The sequence below is a fragment of the Gossypium hirsutum genome, chromosome A07, assembly GCF_007990345.1.
Source record: "Gossypium hirsutum isolate 1008001.06 chromosome A07, Gossypium_hirsutum_v2.1, whole genome shotgun sequence".
In the NCBI taxonomy this organism is placed as follows: Eukaryota; Viridiplantae; Streptophyta; class Magnoliopsida; order Malvales; family Malvaceae; genus Gossypium; species Gossypium hirsutum.
The window spans coordinates 72506563-72523500 of record NC_053430.1 but is presented as its reverse complement, the minus strand read 5'-3'; positions in this window follow the sequence as shown (position 1 = coordinate 72523500).

Genomic DNA, 16938 nt, shown 5'->3' with positions numbered 1-16938 from the left:
ATAGTTCCAAGAATGTCAGTCTCCAGTGTTTCAAATTGAGCTCCGAGGTTTATACCTCAACTATGGAAAAGCTATAGGAAATCTTGAGTATGAGCTTGTGCGGAGTTGTTTTGTAAGTTGTGAGAAAATGATATAAGTGACTCGTGAAAGTAGAGAACAACTTTTTCTGGTAAGATTTTCGGGGATGAAAATCCCTAAAGGGGGGAAGAAATGTAACAGCCCGATTTTGGGCCTAGTCGGAACAGTGGTTTCGGGACCACTATTCCAAGGCCAGAGAAAATTATTTTAGTATTATTTTATGTGTTATAATATGATTTTATAAGTGCATGTTAATTTTGGTATATTAATTTTAGCGATTTCTAGTCCAATTTCGAAAAAGGACTAAATCGCGTAAAAAGTAAAAGTTGTGTTTTAATACCTAAAGGTGTTAAATTGCCTTGTATCTTAAATTGGGGGTCTTTAAAGTGAAATTAGGCCATTGAAAGTGTGATGGCCGGCCATGGGAGACAAAATAGTTGAAAAGTCAAAATTAGACAAAATAGTTTTATTATTAACAAATAGAAAAAAGAAAAAGAAAAAGCTATCATTTTTCTCTTCCCCTTCACCAAAATATGCAGCAAAGAAAGGGTTTTGAAGCTGGAAAATTTCAGCAGCATATTTCCCTTGCTTGTAAGTGATTTTAATGTCTTTGCTTGATGATTTTTGTATTTTTGGAACCCCTAAAGCATAAGCTTTCATAAGAGGGGATTATTTTGCAAAATGATGAAGAGTCTAGGGTTTTACCATGAGAGTAAATGTGCTGTTTGCTGTGTTTTTATGGAAGATTATGAGTCCTAGTTTTCTAATAAACAACTTTGTAAAAGAAATTGCATGAAAATACCTTAAAAAGGGGTAAATTGCTAAGTTGTAAAATAAGTTGTAAATGTGTAAAATAGTTGAAATTATGAGTTGCTATAGTTATGAAAATGGTTCATCTAGACTCAAGGAGTAAATAAATGTGATAAAAATTAATTTACGAGCATTGGGGAAAAAGTGCAAATATGCAAAAGTTTAGGGGTCAAAATGAAAATTTGTAAAAATATGATTTTTAGACCCATATGAATATTGTGACTGATTGGTATGCTAAATGTCATGTTATAGATGATGAAAATTTAGATTTGGACCTAGAACGGAAAGAAATCGATTTATGGACGAGTATGTCTTTTCACCTTTGTGGTATCGAGGTAAGTTCATGTGTAAATAATGTAGCATAATTGTTATTTTTAAGTTATTGATGTTAAATATATGATATGCTAATTTTTATCATGAAATATATGCTTTGTGGTTATTTTCGAATAAAATGCAGGATTAAGTGATTGGTAAATAGTTAATAATGCTTCATGAATGGTTTGTGATGTAATGATAGTTATGTCTAGTATGTGGTAATGATATGGGAAAATTCTATAATATTTATTGCATAAGAAAATAACTTGAGCATAACATGTTTGTAGATGTTTAAGAGCTCATTTATGTCACGTTGTATGTTATTGGATAAGTATGTATCTATGCATATGGTGTGAGAGTGATAAAAGGCTTAATAATTAGCCTATTTCTGGCCACACGGCCTGAGCACATGGGCGTGTGAAGCCTTAACGCAAGAGATTTTTTAAGTTTTTCATGAGTTCTCGATTGGGTCCCGAACCACTCCAGATGTATGTTTTGGGCCTTGTAAGCCCGTATATGGGACAGATTGTATGTGAAAAGAAAAGTTTTTAACTATTTGAGATTTCATGGCCCTGTTTAGTATGAAAGTGTTAGTAAAAGTCAGGTAGCACCTCGAACCCCGTCCCGGCATCAGGATGCGGGCGATGGGTGTTGCACTCATTTGTTCATTTAGTTTACACCTTAAACCATGCATTTAAGCATCTTAGTTGTTAAATATGTTTGAGTTTGTTTATATAAGTATGTTATTTAATTTGGCTGTTACTTTTTACTGCATAAATTATAGTGTGTTTATTTTCATTTTAAATAAGGTGATTTGAGCTGCATGTTCATTAATAAATTTGTGTATGAGTGTTTATAGTGTGTTGATCCTTATGAGTGTCTTTAATGCTTAATTATCTACCTTGTAGGTGACTATTCATATGGCTAATTGACTGTTCAAGTTTGGATGTTTTTCAAGCCTTCAAAGGTCATCATGGTGGCTGTTCAAATGGTCCAAGAGTGTCTCTTCAAATCTGTTCAGTTTTAAAGAATTTAAAGCTAGTTAAGGAGCCAAGCAAAGAGAAGAATGCACAAGTCTTTTGACTTTCAGTTTAAGGGAGATGAAGGGACACCAAACAACACATTAAGGGTTCATTAAGTCATCAATAAAGTGAAGAGACATGCCTTTTCATCTACATCAGAATCAAGTGAAGAGACATAATTGTAATAACCTTAGTTAATTGCTGAAGATATAAGGTCTCACATAGGCATTCGACTAGTCATAATAATGCCTATAAATAGTTTGTAAGAAAACATTGTTTTGGTTAGACAACTTTTGCTCAATTTATGAATTATTTGATACTTGTGAGAATTCAAATCTCCTTGTTTCTCTCTAGGACTGATCTGACTTTTCAAGCTAAGTCTTGTGGCCTCATTTCCATCCTTGTTTATCGAACTTATCACTTCTATTTGTGGTGTTCAACATACCTGATACGATCACTATAGCACCCCTAAGCCGTATTCGTCGCCGAAATAAGGTTACAACTTTCATGTATTCACACAATCATTCAGATTAAATTTGAAAACATATATTTATAACTTTAATTTAACAAATCTTGAATCATTAATACACAAAGTACAAAACAATTTATTAGATTCTCGTATAACCATTTGGTTATCTTATAGTAGGAACTACTTTTAATATAGTCAATTTCCAATGTAATAACTGAAAGATAATACATGTTAAATCCAAATATTTTATTCAATATCTACTTTCATTTTACCTATTACCTTACATGTATGAAACATTTCATATAACAACCAATAAGTTACTACAAAACTAATTACACATGATCATATCATTTTGACCAAACCGAACATATATACATCATATAAATTCATATTACCTTTTTGTTTTACCAATACAAAATTCACTATTCATTTGGTCATTTATTTCAATGCATTACCGTATATAAACATACCTAATAATCAAGCTATGTTCAAAGTTACATTTTCTTCATTTTTACCCTATCATTCCATATGCGTATAACCTTCCATGGAAATGAATTAATATACATATATACCAACCATAATTTACAAATCAAATCAAATAGATTACAAATATATCTTATCATATCAAAACATTATATAATTATATATATACAAATGCCGAATCACAACTAGTTCACAACCATCATTTATATTTGACGTGATCCGGCTCGGGTGATGGAGTCAAATTCACGATGTGCCCGATCGACTTCGAGAAGAGTCATTCGCAAGAGGGCCTTGAGTGTAGAGATAGGCTTAATAGGCTGGATAGAGGCAAATGGGGTTCAAAAAGCGTAAGTGTATGGTGATAGGTTCGGCTAATGTGAAACAAGGTTGGGTGATGGGCAGATGGTTTGGTTTGGAAATAACAAGAAAGTAAAAAGAATATGGAGATGGAATATTGAACTTAAACGTCAGGAATGATTCAACACTAAAAAGTGTCACCCCGATTCCTATATTGTTTAAGGTGAAAGGTGAAGTCATAGGATAGGTGAACGCCACACCAATACGGTGGTAAGTTCAAACAAGCTCGGTAGATGCCACTAGCACAACAAGATAAGTCTTCGAAACTTGTACGAGATATGAAAGGAAGCAACCTCACAGAAACAAAGTTTCATTAATAAAATTGTCAAAAGTCCTTTTACAAAGAAATAAACAAACTATTTATAGCCTAATATGTGATAGCCGAATAGACAAAATAACTAGCTTAAAGGCTAAGTAATTCAGCTAAGAAGAGACTAGAATGATCTAGAACAAAGTCATTAATTTGCTAAGTCTTGGTTTGGCTGATTGGAACTTCAATGGGCAGCTTCATGATTAAGCAAAAATGACTTGGATGAATGTGAATGAATGGCAACTCAATAGCTTGTCTAAATTTAGCCATGGAATGAATAGAGCATTCAAGAAGTGTCTCTTGGCCGAATAAACACTAGGGAAGTCATTTGGGTAGCAAACAATTCATGTATCAAGAACTAGATGCATTCTCCCATTCATTGTAACTTGCTATCCATACATCTTCTCTTAATCTTCATTCATAAATTAAACTTGGAAATTGATTATGAAGCTACTCTTTGGCCGAATAAGTGCTTAGGAAAACCAATAGATCACCCACATACATTCGGTCATGCATGAAACTATTAAGGGGTCTTGAATCTAGTCGTTCATGAACAATCCATAAATGCTCTCCATACATACATGTGTATCGTCCAAAGGGAATGGATCTTCATGGATTCATTGTACTGTCCAAATGGGAAATGTATGGCATTAATCCATAAGCATAATTCCAAGCTGTCTATGTACATGTACATGATTCTTTCCAAGCATTGAACCAAGCCGTGCATGCACCTAGCTTTAAATGCTCTTTCATATTTGGCTGAACTTACAAGGGAAATGAGCACAATTAATTAAAATATATATTCATTTAGACATAATAAAACAACAACTAAACAACTTAAATAGCTACTAAACAATTTGGACACAATAAATTAAAACTAACTAGCATATTAAATTCAGCTAGCTCAAATAAACATCTCTATCAATGAACTGATTTGATCTAGGGAATTCGGCTTGAGCTGTAGCAAATTGAGTTAAAATAAAGTTAAAACTTAGTTTATTAAAATGGAAAAAAATAAGCTGAAAAGAAACTAAATTGAGCTCGTATGAGCTGAAATAAGCTCAAGTGAGTTGAATGGAGCTGAGTTGAGCTCGAGAAGCTGGTAATGAGCTAGAGTCGGCTTGCACAAGGGTGCAAAGAGTCTTTAAGGTTTTTTCCCAAACTTCTTCATCAACGAAGGGCTTTTATTCATCCCAAATACGAGCCAATAAAGTTGTTAAAGTTTCTTGGAGTCGCCTAGTGTGCGCTAGAGTAATGGGCCCTTTCGGGAGCTGGAATGGATCTTCGTTCATAGTTGAGGAACCCCCGGGTGTGCTTACATCATTCCCCCCTTCTTCAAAGCGACTTGTCCTCAAGTCGAGCCAGTTGTTCACATCAAAGTATTCACCATTGTAAGACCCTTGGTGGCCGATTGGGATGGAGTGGCTTACAAATACCTGATTCACATACACAACTTGGGAAGGCAAAGTATTAGTCACATGTCCTTCCCCTTTTTGGATAGGCCATTTCAAAGTTTCAACAACAAAATAAAGAAGAAGATTAGGGACACGCCGAATTGAGAACATACAATCTCACTCCAGTTTCTTAATCCAAACTTTGGCAATTAAACCAATCCCAGGATCAAAAATAAAAGAGGGTCTCACCTTATCATGACGAAGCAAGAAATTCGTCGATGACAACCAATCAAAATCACAAGTCCTTTGAAAATTATTACCTCATAAAACAACATTGTGGGACTCAAATCCTTTATACAATGATATGGAATAATATTCACCGGGATCAAAGATGAAATTTTCTCTTGCCATTTCTTGCTAACTTACATATTTCTTGGCTGGCAACATGGTGGGAAAACAAAACAAATTAAAGTTATAAGCATGCACATCATGTAAATAGCTCTTCATGCCTCTATTTACAACAAAATCTACAATCTGATAGTAACAGTTAACCAAAACATAATAAGGAGGTCTTTTGGAAGCTGTGTCACTAGTAACTTTCTCAACAACATGCAACTTCAATTGTCGTAATTCAAAAACATCAATGAGTCTTACCTTTTATGATAAGTTAAGAATTTTATAACCAGCAACATAGAATGAACAAGGAACAATTTTAAATTATAATCAGAATCTTTAAATTTCTTTTCCTTAGTCATAGTCCAAGCATCAAACAAACATAAATTGGTCACACAGAATTTAGGATGCTTGATTTTCCCACATATCGAATCAAAATGACAAATTCCAGGTTTGAACACACGAGCTTGGTCACTCAATTCAATATGCAATATGTGACAGCCCTAATTTGACCCTAGTCGGAATGTGGTTTCGGGACCACAAAACCGAGTCATAAAATTTAGTTAAAATTTTATTTGCATATCTTATATGTGTGATAGTACTTGTATAAAAATTTGATGTTTTAATTTTATCTTAGGAATGTGAATTTTGCTTGAAAGGATCAGGTTGAGAGACTTAGAAAATTATGATAGGTAAATAAGTAAGGACCAAATAGTATTAAAATAGGAAAGTTTGGGTTTGCATGTCAAAGTGCCCAATTCATGTTAAGTGGCCGGCCAAGCATGGTTCCATTCCTCCAAGTTTATGTTGTTTATTATTTAATATTGGTAAGTAAATTAGAATAAATTAAAGAAAGGAATTAAAAAGGAAAAAGATAAATAAAATAAGGGAGGAAGAAGGAGTGTTCATCCTTTTCCTTGTTACAATTACCGTGAGTAAAGAAAACAAAGGTGAAGGAAGGCTTATCTTCCATCTTCTTCATTTGCCGAAATTGAGAAAGGAAAGATTGAAAAAAAAGAAACCAAGGCATTCGGCCATGGCTATTTCAATGGAAAGGTATGCATTGTGATTTTTATTCTAATTGATATTGAGATTTAGTTGATATGGGTATAGTCTAGTTAACCCACGGCAAAATTCATGGATTCATGGTTGGGAGAAAAGAATGGAAGTTGCCGTATGTATGGGTATGTATGTACTTTGGAAAGGAGATTTTTGTGTCATTGAGTTCTTGTTGTTATTGTGTATGTGCATGAGTATTCGGCCATGCTATAGAATTCATGTTGCAAAATGATTAATGCTTAATGTGATATATAATTGTACGTGTGAATGAACTTGAGAATATCTAAATTATTGGTTGGAGGTGCCGAATGTGGTCTTGGATGAGTTTTAAAGAATAAAAATTTAGGTGACTAGAGGTCAAGGACATTCGGTCAAAGGCTTGTGTGCTAGCAAAATCGGCCTAAATGTCGTTTTGATGTGTTGAATTGAGTAAGCTAGATGTTGGAACACATAAGGATTCGGCCTTCTAAAACAATAGAGATAAGTGTATGAAAGGCTTAGTTTAAGTAGTAAGGCCGAATAGGTTGTAGATAAGGCACTTGTGAGTTCTTGGCCAAGCAATTGACAAATTAAATTAGAGTTCTTGTGACGTATAATGTCAAGTCTAACTTGGTATATTCGGCCACCTAATTAAGTACATAGGTAGTGTTGAATTTAATCTTGCACATTCGGCCATATGGGGTAAAAATGGGTCAAGTGTTCATTAGATGAAATTTTGTGATTTGATGAATTATAGGTGATAGTATAGATATACATATTCGGCCATCACTTGCGAGCTTATGTGATGTTGAGTTTAAAATTAGCAAGGTGATTGCCGAATGTCCAAGTATGCATATGCATGTGTGATTAGATTATTGAAAGTATGGTAATTGCATAAGGTTATTAGCCGAATAGCTAAGAACATGAGGTAGCAAGATAAAAATTTACCATGCCGTTCCGTATGTCATAAAATCATTAAAATGTGAATACCAATATATGTAGCAAAGCGGTTGAATGAGTTAATTTATTTGTTTAAGCTCAAGATCCTAAAGGAGAGGCGTCCAACAAGGGGAAATCGAAGGTCATCGAGTAGCCGACTTGGAATTATTTTACCCAACACAAGGTAAGTCATTAAGCATATAGTTGGTATTGATTTAAATGATCGTAATACCTATGCAATTGTGTTTAATGAGATGAAATGTATACAAATGTATATGTATGTAGAGATGAAATTGTCGAATGTAAAAAGGCAGTGAAGCGTATAGAGTGGTTGGTTTTCGGCACTAAGTGTGCGGGCAATAAGTGTTCACGGTTGTGAGATTGGCACTAAGTGTGCGGGCTTGAAATGCATGGCACTAAGTGTGCGAGTTTAAAGTACATGGCACTAAGTGTGCGTGGTTGATTATTAAGCACTATGTGTGCGAACCCACTATATATATATTTTCTATCAATTATTTATATTAAGGGTGCGACCTTACCGAGTCGATTTCGGACAGCGGAAAGGGGTAAGTACCTTGAGTTCATGGCTAATAGGCGCTATGTTTATATTTGGAGTTGAGCTTGGTAAGTTTTGAACCTATGTGACAATTATAATTGAAGTCACGTGCATAAGGTTCATCGTGGAATAGGTGAAAGGTTATTTAGTTGTATGATTGTAACGAAAATAAAATGATGTATGAAAATGCCTCAAATATCCTATTGATTAGTATATGGAATGTGAATGTATGACTTGGTATGAGATTGAACCGAAAGGTCTAAGGAACTATGGTATAGTTCGGTTTGGATGGAGTAATTAGCCTCGTTCCATTTTGTTTCCTCTTGTGATAATGTTATTAATGGATGGTAGTGCATTGCTTATGACTTACTGAGTTATATACTCATTCGGTGTTTGCTTGTCACCTATTTTAGGTTTCTTGGACTCGACTTTTTTCGTACTCGGGACCGTCATCGAAGTCATCACACCGGCTAGCAACTTTTGGTATTTTCTTCTTAGTTGGTCTAGGAGAACATTTCGGCATGTATAGGCTATTATGTTTTGTTGAAATTTGGTATGTAAACTTTTAGCCATGCGAAAATGGCATAAATGTTCGGTTGGATTTGGTTCTATGATGTTTGGACACAAGTCTTGGTAATTCGGTTTTGGTTGAGTATTGGTTGAGGCCTACTCGGTTATTATGCCATATGTCATGGCTGATTATTTTCGGTGTTAAATTCATGATTTGGTAATAGTGTAGTAGGGAGACGCTCGGTGATGATTAGCCTTTGGCATGGGTAGTCATGGTCATAAATTGTGACATGTATGACGAATTATTAGTTAGATCAAGGAAAAATCATGAAATAGGCATAGTTTGTTTTAGTAAGAGATGCTGACAGCAGCAGTGATGTGAGATTGAAAAATCACTAAAAATAGTAGAAATGGAATTAAATAATGAATAAATTATGAAATCGAAGATTGATGAGTCTATTTTCATATGGAAGAAACGAAACAATCATATGAGCTGTATGTTAGGAGTTAATTAAATTCTTGCGAAACAGGGCCAGAGCGATTTCTGGATCCCCTGTTTTGACTTAGAAAATTCAGCATAAATTTTATCGAGATAATTAGAGGTCGTACCTTATATGTAAAAATTCATTATCGAGTCTAGTTTCATTAGAGACAAACGACATAGGCATTGAAGCCCTGTAAAGGGAGATATTTAAATCGTAAGGTACAGAGGTCAGTGTAGTCGAACCTTGAAAGAGGGGAGAATTTAACAAATAAACTGTACTAATTTGCCAAACCAAAAATTCCAAAGAAAATTCCCCCATAAATATATATGAGTCTAGTTTCGGGGAAAATTTACGGAATTGGATTTCAACTTTCATAACTCAAAATATGATTTTTAAAGCGACCACGATACAGTAGCCAGCTTGCCTGGAACAAAAAAATATATAGGGGGAAATAAATGAAGTAAGCCGGTAACACCTCGTGTTCGATTTCCGGTAACGGCCATGAGTTCGGGGTGTTACATTTTTATTGGTATCAGAGCTATAGTTTAGTCGGTTCTAGGACTACCATAGTGCGTATAAGTCTAGCTATACATGCCTTAATGTTAGTGCTTAACAATGTGATGACTTCTGACGGTAAAAATTTTTGTTTTGATTAGTAAATGGAAACCGGGGTAGAGAGACCCTTAGCGGATGACGTTGAGAGTGTAGCGGCTACTCCTGCGCAAGGGACACCGCCAGTTGAACCTCAGTCATCTGCAAATAATCAAGATGAGGGGGCAAAACAAGCCTTCTTCGCCATGATGAATGAGTGGGTTGCGCAATATGCCCGAACCAATCCGGCTGTCCAACCATTCCCGAATTTGAATAATCCACCCTAAGAGCCCGTAATGCCATCAGTTACTGATCCTGTGAGGCTGAGTAAACCACCTGTAGACTTGATTAGGAAGCGCGAGGCTGAGGAGTTCAAGGCCATAGTTACTGATGATGCCGAAAGGGCCGAGTTCTGGCTTTATAACACCATTCGGGTGTTTGATGAACTGTCATGCACACCCGATGAATGTCTAAAGTGTGCTATATCCTTGTTGCGAGACTCAGCTTACTATTGGTGGAGGACCTTGATTTCCATAGTCCCAAACGAACGAGTTACTTGGGATTTCTTCCAAGCGGAATTTCGAAAGAAATATATTAGTCAACGGTTCATCGATCAAAAGCGTAAGGAATTCTTGGAACTCAAGCAAGGCCGTATGACAGTATCTGAATACGAACATGAGTTCGTAAGACTCAGTCGGTATGCCCGGGAGTGTGTGGCTGATGAGGTTGCTATGTGCAAGAGATTTGAAGAAGGATTGAATGAAGATTTAAAGCTACTAGTGGGTATTTTGGAGATAAAAGAATTCGTAACACTAGTTGAACGAGCCTGCAAGGCGGAAGAACTTAGAAAGGAGAAGAAGAAGGCTGAATTTGAAGCTAGGGACTATCGTAAAAGATCGACGGGTAAAGCTCCGTCCTCGGCTGTAAAGAAGTTCAGGGAGGACACTAATAAATCGAGGACGACTGCGGGAATTTCCATTAGAGCACAACCATCGACAGACTCCCGAGCTACTTCGGTAGCTAGTGTGGGCAATAATCGTCAAGAGAAACCTGAATGCCCCCAATGTGGAAGACGACACATAGGTGAATGTTGGGGTAAGTCTACTAACAAGGCCTGTTACGGATGCGGTTCGAAGGACCACTTCATTAGAGATTGCACGGAGCTTGATGAGAAGAATAAGATGCAAGGTGCAAGACCTAGTGGAATGACAGCTAGAGGTAGACCACCGAGAATTTCAGGAGGTAGGGGTGGTAGTCAGAGAGGGGCCTCTGATACGGCTGTTCGAACCGAGACCCGTACTCCTGCTAGAGCATATACCATTCGCGCACGAGAGGAGGCATCCTCCCCTGATGTTATCACTGGTACTTTCACTCTCTTTGATACTAGTGTGATTGCATTGATTGACCCTAGCTCTACTCATTCATACGTATGTGAAACCTTAGCATCCAGTAAGACTCTACCTGTCAAGTCTACTGAGTTCGTAATTCGAGTGTCAAACCCTTTGGGTCAATACGTACTTGTTGATAAAGTGTGTAAGAGATGCCCTCTGATAATTCGAGAATCCTATTTTCCGGCTGATTTGATGCTTTTACCGTTTGACGAATTTGATGTTATTCTGGGTATGGATTGGTTGACCGTACATGATGCAGTGGTGAACTGTAAAAGGAAAACCATTGATTTGAGGAGTACAAATAATGAAGTAGTCCAAGTTGAGTCTACTGATTTGAAGGGGGTGCCAGCGATATATCTTCAATAACCGCTCCGAGATATGTGAAAAAGGGGTGTGAAACATACCTTGCGTATGTATTTGATAGCAAAGAGACGGAAAGGAAACTTGAATCAGTACCAGTGGTTTGTGAGTATTCAGATGTTTTTCCTGAGGAGTTACTGGGGTTGCCACCGGTTCGAGAGGTGGAATTCGGCATCGAGATTGTACCTGGTACCACGCCAATCTCAATAGCCCCGTATCGTATGGCATTAACGGAATTAAAGGAATTGAAAGTTCAATTGCAAGAATTGATGGATAGAGGTTTCGCTCGACCGAGTTTTTCTCCATGGGGCGCACCCGTATTGTTTGTGAAAAAGAAGGATGGAACCATGAGATTGTGCATCGACTATCGTCAGTTGAATAAAGTGACCATAAAGAATAAATACCCGTTGCCACGTATTGATGATTTGTTTGATCAATTAAAAGGAGCCTCAGTATTTTCCAAGATAGATTTGAGATCTGGTTATTATCAGTTGAGGGTTCGAGACTCGGACATACCCAAAACCGCTTTTAGAATGAGGTACGGTCACTACGAATTCTTAGTGATGCCGTTTGGGCTCACTAATGCCCCTGCGGTATTTATGGATTTAATGAATCGAGTATTCAGGCCATACTTGGATCGATTTATGGTTGTGTTTATTGATGATATTTTAGTTTATTCACAAGGTGAAGCTGAACACGCCGAGCATTTGAGGTTAGTATTATAGATTTTGCGAGACAAGCAGTTATACGCAAAATTCAGTAAATGTGAATTTTGGTTGAGAGAGGTTAGCTTTTTGGGACATGTGGTGTCCGCATCGGGTGTCAGAGTGGACCCGAACAAAATTTTGGCCATACTCGATTGGAAACCTCCAAGGAATGTTACTGAAGTTAGGAGCTTTTTGGGACTTGCCGGATACTACCGACGTTTTGTAAAGGGCTTTTCGATGATAGCTGCACCATTGACAAAACTACTTCAAAAAGATGTTGAGTTCGAATGGTCAGAACACTGTCAGGAAAGTTTCGATCGACTAAAAACCTGTTTAACCGAGGCCCCAGTGCTAGTACAACCGGAGTCCGGCAAGGAGTTTGTTATTTATAGTGATGCATCCTTGCTTGGGCTAGGTTGTGTGTTGATGCAAGAAGGTCGAGTTGTGGCTTACGCGTCGAGACAATTAAAGCCGCATGAGAGAAACTATCCGACCCACGATCTTGAATTAGCAGCCATAGTGTTCGCCTTGAAAATATGGCAACATTACTTGTTTGGAGAAAGGTGTCATATTTATTCGGACCACAAGAGTCTAAAATATCTGATGACTCAAAGAGATCTAAATCTACGGCAAAGACGTTGGCTTGAGTTGTTGAAGGACTACGAACTTGTTATTGATTATCACCCGGGAAAGGCTAACGTGGTTGCCGATGCTTTAAGTAGGAAAGCACTATTTGCTTTGAGAGCGGTGAATGCTCACTTATCCGTCTCACCCGATGGGGTGCTAGTAGCTGAATTAGAGGCCAAACCATTATTGATTCGTCAAATACTTGAATCCCAGAAAGTCGATGCTGAATTGGTCACTAAACGAGCTGAATGTGCTTCGAATAAGGAATTGGAGTTCCGGATTGACGACAATGATTGCTTGATGTTGAGAGGTCGATTATGTGTTCCAAGAAATTCGGAACTTATTTCGATGATTTTGAACGAGACTCATAGTAGTCGAATGTCAGTCCACCTGGGTAGTACTAAAATGTACAATGACCTGAAACGCCAATTTTGGTGGCCCGGTATGAAACGAGACATTTCTAAATTTGTTTCAAGGTGTTTGATATGTCAACAAGTGAAAGCGGAACATCAAGCACCATCGGGATTACTTCAGCCAATCATGATACCCGAACGGAAATGGGATCGAATAACAATGGACTTTGTATCTGGGTTATCGTTGACTCAGAGGAAGAAAGACTCGGTCTGGGTCATTGTTGATAGATTGACCAAGTCTGCTCATTTTATCCCTATCCGTACGGATTTTTTGCTCGATAAATTGGCAGAATTATATGTCTCCCAAATAGTTCGGTTGCATGGGGTACCTATTTCCATCGTGTCGGATAGAGACCCAAGATTTACCTCGCGATTTTGGAAGAAATTACAAGAAGCATTGGGTACCAAGATGCACTTTAGCACCGTATTCCATCCTCAGACCGATGGCCAATCTGAGCGGATAATTCAGATACTCGAGGATATGTTGAGATGTTGTGTTTTAGATTTTTGTGGTTCATGGGAAAGATATCTGCCTTTGATCGAATTCGCTTACAACAATAGTTTTCAGTCAAGCATTAAGATGGCACCTTACGAGGCTTTATACGGTCGTAAATGCCGTACCCCATTATTTTGGACTGAACTTATTGAAAGTAAGATCCTTGGGGTTGATTTGATTAAGGATGCCGAGCAGAAAGTCCGAGTAATTCGTGAAAGTTTGAAAGCCGCTTCGGATCGTCAAAAGTCGTATGCGGATTTGAAAAGAAAAGACATTGAATATCAGGTTGGAGACAAAGTATTTCTCAAAGTTTCACCTTGGAAGAAGGTGCTTAGATTTGGCCGTAAGGGCAAATTGAGTCCGAGGTTCATCGGTCCATATGAAGTATCCGAACGAGTTGGGCCAGTCGCATACCGGTTAATTTTACCCCCTGAGCTTGAAAAAATTCACAACGTTTTCCATGTCCCGATGCTTCGACGATATAGGTCCGACCCGTCGCACGTAATCACTCCATCTGAGATCGAGATTCAGCCTGACTTGAGTTATGAAGAAGAGCCGGTTCGCATTTTGATGCGTGAAGTAAAAGAGTTGCGAAATAAGAAAATCCCATTAGTGAAGGTGTTGTGGCATAAACACGGAATCGAAGAAGCCACTTGGGAACTTGAGGACTCTATGAAGGATCGATATCCTAAAATTTTCACTGGTAAGATTTTCGGGGACGAAAATTCCTTATGTGGGGGAGAGTTGTGATAGCCCTAATTTGACCCTAGTCGGAATGTGGTTTCGGGACCACAAAACCGAGTCATAAAATTTAGTTAAAATTTTATTTGCATATCTTATATGTGTGATAGTACTTGTATAAAAATTTGATGTTTTAATTTTATCTTAGGAATGTGAATTTTGCTTGAAAGGATCTAGTTGAGAGACTTAGAAAATTATGATAGGTAAATAAGTAAGGACCAAATAGTATTAAAATAGGAAAGTTTGGGTTTGCATGTCAAAGTGCCCAATTCATGTTAAGTGGCCGGCCAAGCATGGTTCCATTCCTCCAAGTTTATGTTGTTTATTATTAAATATTGGTAAGTAAATTAGAATAAATTAAAGAAAGGAATTAAAAAGGAAAAAAGATGAATAAAATAAGGGAGGAAGAAGGAGTGTTCATCCTTTTCCTTGTTACAATTGCCGTGAGTAAAGAAAACAAAGGTGAAGGAAGGCTCATCTTCCATCTTCTTCATTTGCCGAAATTGAGAAAGGAAAGATTGAAAAAAAGAAACCAAGGCATTCGGCCATGGCTATTTCAATGGAAAGGTATGCATTGTGATTTTTATTCTAATTGATATTGAGATTTAGTTGATATGGGTATAGTCTAGTTAACCCATGGCAAAATTCATTGATTCATTGTTGGGAGAAAAGAATGGAAGTTGCCGTATGTATGGGTATGTATGTACTTTGGAAAGGAGATTTTTGTGTCATTGAGTTCTTGTTGTTATGTGTGTATGTGCATGAGTATTCGGCCATGCTATAGAATTCATGTTGCACAATGATTAATGCTTAATGTGATATATAATTGTACGTGTGAATGAACTTGAGAATATCTAAATTATTGGTTGGAGGTGCCGAATATGGTATTGGATGAGTTTTAAAGAATAAAAATTTAGGTGACTAGAGGTCAAGGACATTCGGTCAAAGGCTTGTGTGCTAGCAAAATCGGCCTAAATGTCGTTTTGATGTGTTGAATTGAGTAAGCTAGATGTTGGAACACATAAGGATTCGGCCTTCTAAAACAATAGAGATAAGTGTATGAAAGGCTTAGTTTAAGTAGTAAGGCCGAATAGGTTGTGGATAAGGCCTTCTAAAATAATGAATAAATTATGAAATCGAAGCTTGATGAGTCTATTTTCATATGGAAGAAACGAAACGACCATATGAGCTGTATGTTAGGAGTTAATTAAATTCTTGTGAAACAGGGCCAGAGCGATTTCTGGATCCCCTGTTTTGACTTAGAAAATTCACCGTAAATTTTATCGAGATAATTAGAGGTCGTTCCTTATATGTAAAAATTCATTATCGAGTCTAGTTTCATTAGAGACAAACGGCATAGGCATTGAATCCCTGTACAGGGAGATATTTAAATCGTAAGGTACAGAGGTCAGTGTAGTCAAACCTTGAAACAGGGGAGACTTTAACAAATAAACTGTACTAATTGGCCCAACCAAAAATTCTAAAAAAATTCCCCCATAAAGATATATGAATCTAGTTTCGGGGAAAATTTACGGAATTAGATTTCGAGTTTCATAACTCAAAATATGATTTTTAAAGCGACCATGATACAGTAGCCAGCTTGCCTGGAACAATAAAAAAATATAGGGGGAAATAAATGAAGTAAGCCGGTAACACCTCGTGTTCGATTTCCGGTAACGGCCATGAGTTCGGGGTGTTACACAATAAGAGTTTCTTGATTTCCAATGACCCATGTATGTTATTAAAGATGATGCGGTCAAGCAATCATTCAAACAATCATAAAACTCAAGTCTCACTCGATCAAACTGACACAGGCATGCAGAATTTACAGAATAAAGCAGAAACATTACACCACCATCACACTCAAACAAACTAGGCACTTTACATGTCAACAAGTTATCAAACATTCGAATCATTTGCAATTTAGACATGCATGTTTTCGAAAATTTATATGCTTCAAATCTCATCCACACATTTTCTCTATAATCAAGCAAACAACAAGGTTTATATAGCTTATTATCTTTCATAACCAAACCTTGCAATTGTCGATTAATGATTACTTCAACAACATACTCGTCAAAAACACATTCTTTATGAGTAACGTCTCTATTATCAACACTTGAAACAAACAAATCATTACTAATCAAGAAAGAATAATCAACCATGCCATGGTACAAGTGCTTTTCAAAACCCAAAACATTAACAAAGTTTTGGTCAACAATCAAATGAGGCTGATGTGTTTTAAAAACTTCAAAACTCATACCTTGCTGATATGTTTTAAAAACTTCAAAACTCATACCTTGCTTACCTTTTGGCAAAGGTGAACGAGGATCGTTGAAAATGTTACCTCTTTCAATCAACTAAACCTTTTCTCCTCGGAAAGGTATTGAAGTCAAAATTCTTTGCTCGGATCTTCAGAAACCTGAAAAAGAACAACACAAGGAAATCTCACG